Genomic DNA, 7,057 nt, shown 5'->3' with positions numbered 1-7,057 from the left:
CATAATTAAATAACGTGGATACAATCTACTCCGCATCACCCCGAGCTCTGTCGCCCCCCCTCGCCACCCCCCCCCCCCCCCCCCCCCCCCCCCTCTTCCTCTTTGTCCAAGATCGGGTGAGCTTGGAGGCCCGCCGGTGGCGATGCGTGCCTGACAACAGTCGTGGTACGCGTGCTCCTCGGTGGCGATCGTCATGTGGGTGTTAACATCCTGTAGATGGTGATTGTTGAGTATATTGATTAGATTGGAAATATAGGTTAGACTAAAAAATATTCTGCCTTGCCTTGTACTCCAAGTAGATCCTGTACTTCTATATATATGCCCACGGGGCTCAAACAATACATCATCATATTCTACCAAATCTTTCTCTCCCTTCTAACACGGTATCAGCCTAACCGATCCAACCCTAGCCGCCGTCCCCCGCTTCCGCTCCGTGCGCCGCCCCCGGGGCGGTCGGCCTCTATGACAGCCGCCGGAGACCGTGCCGCCCGTACCTAGGGTTTGTCTGCCGATCACGTTGATCGGTTGGCCTAAAGAGTCTTTTCCCGATCAATTGATCTGGGTTTTTCTCTCTCGCCGGTCGTCTTGATCAACTGTTCTTTTGGTTTTCGGATCTCAGATCGGCTTGCGTCGCTCGCCGTCATTCGTCATCTACAACGCGCCTCTACTTCATTGGCGTCGACTACATCAAAATCTTCGTCGTCTCCGCATGATCGGATGTGCACGTGGGGCGGTCGCTCATGTACTCCTATGCTGGCCCGCCGGTCCGCCGCTGCTCTCGTGGTCCTGCTGGGCATCCTCGTGCGCAGCCTGACCCGAGATTGGTTTCTCGTGGAGCTACGTGGCTACTGGGTGTCCGGTTACACACAGAAGATGGGCTACTCACGCATGTTGCATGCACATGTACATGTACACGTATGACCGGACCTCGTACACTGTTTGTTGTGTGCTCCTTGTACGTCCGGCGGTCGCCGATTATCATCAAGTATACGCACTGTTACACCGACCGAGCAACCGGTTGCCGCTGCATCGCCCCATCAGACCACAGCGCCGCCGCCCTATGGTTCTGCCCATGGGTGCATCGATCCGTGCCGTCGTTGTGTCGCCCCTTTGGGCCATAGCGCCGCGCCACGTGGTCCCCTCCGCCACCTCAAGGTTGACCCCGTCGTTGCACCACCTCACGCACTGCCGTTACGTCGTCCCTTCGGGCCGTAGTGCCGCGGCCCGCGGTCAACCGCCGCACCGAGGCCGTCCGCTCCAGGCCGTCCTCGAAGCTGCACCGACCCTCGCGCTGCCGCTGCGTTACCCCGTCGGGCCGTAGCGAGCATGGCACGCGATCCCTACAACCGCCCTGAGGTCTTCTCTGTCGTCGCCCCGACCTGCTATAACACCCCGGATGTAACTTTTCATATTGTAACTACAACTCTTGCCATTTCCGGCTATGTGATATGATATTTCCCTTCGTGGTTGGGTTTTGTCTTCGTTTTGCATTTTGTTCATGTCATGCATTTCATATCATGTCATCATGTGCATCTCATTTGCATTCGTGTTCGTCTCATGCATCCGGTCTTTTTCCCCGTTGTCCGTTTCGCAATCCGACACTCCTACATGCATCCGTTGCACCCCTCTAATCTTGTTTCATGAGCGGGAGAAAAATGTTCTCGGAATGGTTCGAGCTTTGCCAAGTGGCCTTGGTACATCACCGGCAGGCTGCCAGTAAAATTTCGTTCCATTTGGAGGTCGTTTGATGACCCAACAGTTAACCGGGTAACCGCAAAAGCCCCTCTTTTGTTGCAGCCCAACACCCCTCCAAAACAGCCCACTAACCCATCTAAACCCCCTTCATTCTCTCAGTCGTTAGATCACGATCATGTGGGAGAAAACCGCACCTCATTTGGACACTCCTAGCTCCCCTACCTATAAATATGCATCTCCCCCGAAATTCTCACACTCCAAACCCTAACCTTCGTCCCTCCGCGTCGCCGGACACATCTCCCCCACCGACGGGCGTGTCCACCGGCCTCCTCCGCCGCGACGTGTCAGTCTGCGGTTGGCCTAGTCGCCCCCGCGCCCACTTCACTGCGCCGGCCCGCCGAGGCCCAGGCGGGGCCCTCCCGGCCCAAAGCGGCGCCCGCCGCCAAGCGTCGCCCGCGCCGCCTGGTCGTCCCCGCCGCCAAGCGTCGCCTCCCGCCATCAAGCGCCGCCGCCGCTAACGCTTGCCACCGCCGCTCTTCACGCCGCCGCCGCGCGCCTCGCCGCCTCCGCACCGGACGTCGCCTTCGCCGCTCCTCCTCGTCGCCGGCTCGAGCTCCGGCCCCAGATCCAGCGAACCCCCCAAGTCCGGCCATCTCCCTCCTCTCCGGTGAAGCTCCGGCGACTACTCCGATCCGGCCTCGGTTCACGTGCCCGAGCAAACTCTAGATCCGGAAGGTTGCTCTCGTTTATCTCAGTCCCGAATCTGCAATATTTTAGGCCCCTGATCATCATGCTATATCTCCATAACCGTAGCTCCGTTTTGTGCATATGATATATCAAAATGTTCATCTCGTGATGGTCTTCATGTTAGTGTCATTTTTATGCATGTTACTGTCCATATTGCTGTCCTAATATTTGTTGCAAAAGTGCTATATGATGTTGTCTACTGGAATTTAACATAGCTTGATGATTTGTCATTCTTGTTGCATTTTGTGTGTGCATCCTATGAGCATGATGTCTACATGTTTTATGAGATCCATCATGCCATATTTACAATGGTGCAAGTCTTGTATTTTTGTGATCTATGTGGTGACTAGCACAAGCATGTAAAGTAGGCTTCATAATGTTGTTGCTTTCAGACACTTAGTAATTTTGATGTTGTTACATTTTTATGCTATGTAAACTTGTTGCTACCATGAGATCCATGCACATTTTGAGATAGTTCAGTAAGCATGTTTTGAAAATGTGGTGTTGCTCTATCCATTCATTCCTATGGTTGCAATTATGGAGCAATATACCTTGTCATTTTCTTGCTCTACTTTTGCTAAATATCATTCCTGGCAGATTGTTAACATGAGATTCAACTTTTCCATGGGTGTTGTTGGGGATACATGTACCCTATGAACTTGCTCTTGCCATTCTTAGCTTCTTGAATATGTCTACATCATGTTGGTTACCTTGTTATGCCATGAAATGTCTTATGGTGAGTGGATTGAGCTTGCAAAGTTGCTATCATGAATCTGTTTCTGTCGTGTCATGTTTTTCTTCCAAGTCTGAAACTGTTCATATAACTTGCCATGTTTGCTTGGGTGCTACCATATTTTCTTTGCATCTTTTGTTAAAGATCAGTAAGGGAGTTTTGTTCTATGCTTTGAGTACTAGCATGCCATGCCTTTGTTTGCCATGATATGTTCCTGTAGCATGTTTCTTGCTAGCTCTAAACATTCCTACCTGATGTTGTTTTGACATGTTAGTATTTTCTGTAAGTCTATGGATCTGTTATCATTTGCATTTTTGCCATGCTATTTTGAGCTTGTTCTATTGAGAACTAGCAGGAGCTCAGTGTTCATTATTTGTAGAGCTTCACCTGTACTTTATGGTCATGTTCTTTGTTGCTATGTTGGAGTGTTGTAGCATAGTTTCTTGTTGCATTCTAAGTGCTATGATGTTGTTAGTCGCAGATTCGCATCATTCTTGTATTGCTTGTCTATCACAAACCGTGCATCCGTTTTCGGTGATCCTTATATCGATTTCGACCGAAATCACCCCATCTTTCCTGCGGCACACTTGGTTTGCCAAGTTGATGCCTTGATCATCATTTTCCTTCTGGAGTACCCATATGCATTGCACATTATATCTTGCATTCCATGCCATGTATTGCATCACGTTGCTTGTGCATTGCACCGTGATTGATTGTTTTTCCATTGCTTGTGTTCTCGCTTTGGGTAGAGCCAGGGGACAAGTTCGTGAACGAGGAACCTGTTGAGTACGCTAACGAGGAGCAAGCTTTCGACAAATCTGAGAACTTTGCAGGCAAGATGACCATTACCCTCAATATCACTTCTATCTTTGCTTGCTAGTTGTTCGCTCTATCGCTATGTTTAGCTACCTACCACTTGTTTATCATGCCTCCCATATTGCCACGTCAAGCCTCTAACCCACCTTCCTAGCAAACCGTTGTTCGGCTAAGGTACCGCTTTTGCTAAGCCCCTCTTAGAGCGTTGGTAGTTGCAGGTGCCTTGCAGGTTGTTCCATGTTGGAACATGGATATGTTGGGATATCACAATATATATTATTTATTTAATGCATCCATATACTTGGCAAAGGGTGGAAGGCTTGGCCATTTGCTTAGTGTTTTGTTCCACTCTTGCCGCCCTAGTTTCCGTCGTACTGGTGTTATGTTTCTTGATTTTGTGTTCCTTACGCGGTTGGGATTATGGGACCCCCTTGACAGTTCGCTTTGAATAAAACTCCTTTAGAAAGGCCCAACCTTGGTTTTACATTTTCCTAACAACCTAAGCATTTTTCCCTTGGGAGTTGCAAACCCAAGGGTCATCTTCATTTAACCCCCCCCCCCCCCCCCCCCCCCCCCCCCCCCCCCCCCCCGGGGCCAGTGCTCCCTTGAGTGTTGGTCCGAACCGGGCAACCTGTGGGGCTACCTCGGGGAAACTTGAGGGTTGGTTTTACTCGTAGCTTGACCCATCTGGTGTGCTTGATCGGATCTTTCCGGGAGAAGGAATATCCTTCATTGATCGTGATAGCTTGTGATGGGCTAAGTTGGGACACCCCTGCAGGGCATAAACTTTCGAGAGCCGTGCCCGCGGTTATGTGGCATATGGGAATTTGTTAATATCCGGTTGTTGAAAACTTGACACTTGACTTAATTGAAATGAATCAACCGTGCGTGTAGCTATGATGGTCTCTTTTCGGCAGAGTCTGGGAAGTGAACACAGTTTGGGTTATGTTTGAGCGTAAGTAGTTTCAGGATCACTTCTAGCTTCGCGACCGTTGCGTAGTTTCTCATCGTACTCTCATTTTCGTATGTTAGGCAACATATTTGCTTAGTTCTTGCTGCAACTCCACCTCTTTACCTTATCCTACCCATAAGCTTAAATAGTCTTGATCTCGCGGGTTTTGAGATTATTGAGTCCTCGTGACTCACAGATACTACCAAAACAGTTGCAGGTGCCGATGATGCCAGTGCAGGTGATGCTACCGAACTCAAGTGGGAGTTCGACGAGGACCTTGGTCGTTACTATGTTTCGTTTCCTGATGATCAATAGTGGAGCCTATTTGGGACGATCGGGGATCTAGGATTTGGGATTATCTTCTTTTCATTTGGATTTGACCGTAGTCGGTCTATGAGTGTACTCTGATGATGTATGACTTATTTGAATATTGTGTGATGTGGTGAGTGTAAGCCAACTCTATTTATCCCTTTCTTGTTCATTACATGGGATGTTGTGAAGATGACCCTTCTTGCGACAAAACCACCATACGGTTATGCCTCTAAGTCATGCCTCGACACGTGGGAGCTATAGCCGCATCGTGGGGCGTTACAAGTGTCTTAACTCCTCCTGACGAGTCCAAGCCATTCGAAGTTTTCTGCGAAGCCTCTTTAAAAGGTCTCGGCACTGTGTTAATGCAAGAGAAGAAAGTTGTGGCTTATACCTCTCGCCAGTTGAAGCCCAATGAAAGGAACTACCCCACTCACGATCTTGAGTTGGCGGCAGTTGTCCATGCATTAATAACGTGGAGACATCTCTTGTTGGGAAGGAAAGTGGACAGTTTCACATATCACAAGAGCCTCAAGTATATCTTCACTCAACCCAACCTCAACCTCAGGCAAACTCATTGGGTCGAAATGATTCAAGAGTACAATCCAAGTATTGAATATACTCCAGGCAAGGCCAATGTAATTGCAGATGCTTTGAGAAGAAAGGATTACTGCAACAGCTTAATTCTCAAGCCATTCCAACCGGATCTTTGTGAAGCTTTCCGCAAGATCAATCTCCAAGTTGTTCCTCAAGGTTTTTTTTCCAACCTTCAAGTCACTCCTACTTTGGAAGATCAAATTCGTGAGGCACAATCCTTGATACCATGGTGAAGAAGATCAAACACAGTATTGCCAAGGGCTTATCCATATACAAGTGCTATCGCATTGATGACAAAGACACTTTATTATTTGAGGACCGGATTGTGGTTCCTAAAGGTGATCTAAGGAAGGTCATAATGAACGAAGTGCACAATTCTCTTCTGTCAATTCATCCACGCAGTTCAAAGATGTAGCATGACCTCAAGCAGTCGTATTGGTGGACTTGAATGAAGCGAGAGATTGCTCAATTCATGAATGAATGTGATGTCTGCCGAAGGGTCAAAGCAGAACACCAATAACCAACTGGTCTCCTCCAACCTCTTGCTATTCCAGAATGGAAGTTTGATCATATCGAAATGGACTTTGTCACTGGATTTCCCAAGTCCAAGCGTGGGAATGATACTATTTTCGTTGTCATTGACAAGCTTACAAAAGTGGCTCATTTCCTTCCAATCAAAGAATCTATCACAGCAGCTCAGTTGGCAGAGCTATACACCTCCAGAATTGTCTATTTGCATGGTATTCCGCAATTGATCTCTTCAGACCACAGAAGCACTTTCACTTCTAAGTTCTGGGAGTCTTTCCAGAAGGCCATGGGCACCAACATTCGCTTCAGCACAACTTTCCATTGAGGGAGTCCTGGATTAGGGGGTCTCCGGATAGCCGGACTGTTGGACTATGAAGATATAAGATTGAAGACTTCGTCCCGTATCCGGATGGGACTCTCCTTGGCGTGGAAGGCAAGCTAGGAAATACGGATATGTAGATCTCCTCCCTTGTAACCAACTCTGTGTAACCCTAGCTCCCTTCGGTGTCTATATAAACCGGAGGGTTTAGTCCGTAGGACGACATACAATCATACCATAGGCTAGCTTCTAGGGTTTAGCCTCTACGATCTCGTGGTAGATCAACTCTTGTAATACTCATATCATCAAGAACAATCAAGCAGGACGTAGGGTATTACCTCCATCAAGAGGGCTCGAACCT

Source organism: Triticum urartu, chromosome 7 (assembly GCF_003073215.2).
Source record: "Triticum urartu cultivar G1812 chromosome 7, Tu2.1, whole genome shotgun sequence".
Taxonomy (NCBI): Eukaryota; Viridiplantae; Streptophyta; class Magnoliopsida; order Poales; family Poaceae; genus Triticum; species Triticum urartu.
The sequence above is the reverse complement of the archived record's forward strand: the minus strand, read 5'-3'. Positions refer to the sequence as shown.